The sequence below is a fragment of the Solanum tuberosum genome, unplaced genomic scaffold (genome assembly GCF_000226075.1).
Source record: "Solanum tuberosum cultivar DM 1-3 516 R44 unplaced genomic scaffold, SolTub_3.0 scf00001, whole genome shotgun sequence".
NCBI classification, from domain to species: Eukaryota; Viridiplantae; Streptophyta; class Magnoliopsida; order Solanales; family Solanaceae; genus Solanum; species Solanum tuberosum.
In genome coordinates, this window is record NW_006238927.1 from 2,396,891 (window position 1) to 2,397,744 (window position 854).

Genomic DNA, 854 nt, shown 5'->3' on the forward strand with positions numbered 1-854 from the left:
CCATTCTGGAATTGGCATTCTTTGAAGCAAACCTGCAAGCCGTTGGTTTTCATAATTCACTTGTTGACAATTTTGACACTTAGCCACAAACTCCGCCATATCCTTCTTCATGTCCGGCCACGAATAAATTCGCTTCAAATCTCGGTACATCTTAGTCACACCTGGATGAATGGAATATCGCGAACCATGAGATTCTACCAATAATTTCTGAATCAAATCATCAACTCGAGGAACAGAAATCCTTTCTTTAAAACTGAGAACACCCTCTACATCAAGAGTGGTCTCTTGTGCTTTACCAATCGCAATCTTCTTTCTAAGCTCCTCCAAATTCTCATTCTCAAACTGTTTGGCCTTGATCTCCTCATTGAATGTGGCCCTAACCTCAATGCTAGCTAACACCCCACCTCTTTCTGAGATGCCCAACTGCATGAACTTAGACTCTAATTCCTTAGCCAAAGGTCGCTTGGTTACACTCAAGCAAGATAGACTACCCATACTCACCGCTTTTTGACTCAAAGCGTTTGCCACAACATTAGCCTTACCCGGATGGTATTGAGTGGTCACATCATAATCCTTGAGTAACTCCATCCACCTTCGCTGTCTCAATTTCAGATCCATTTGAGTGAACACATGCTGCAAACTACGATGATCAGTAAATACCTCACACTTAATACCATAGAGATAATGTCGCCAGATCTTAAGAGTAAACACTAGCGCTTCCAACTCCAAATCATGTGTTGGGTAATTCCTCTCATGCACCTTCAATTGATGCGATGCATAAGCTATAACATTCTTATCCTGCATCAACACAACACCCAAACCAGAATGTGAAGCATCACAATAAATAATAAAAT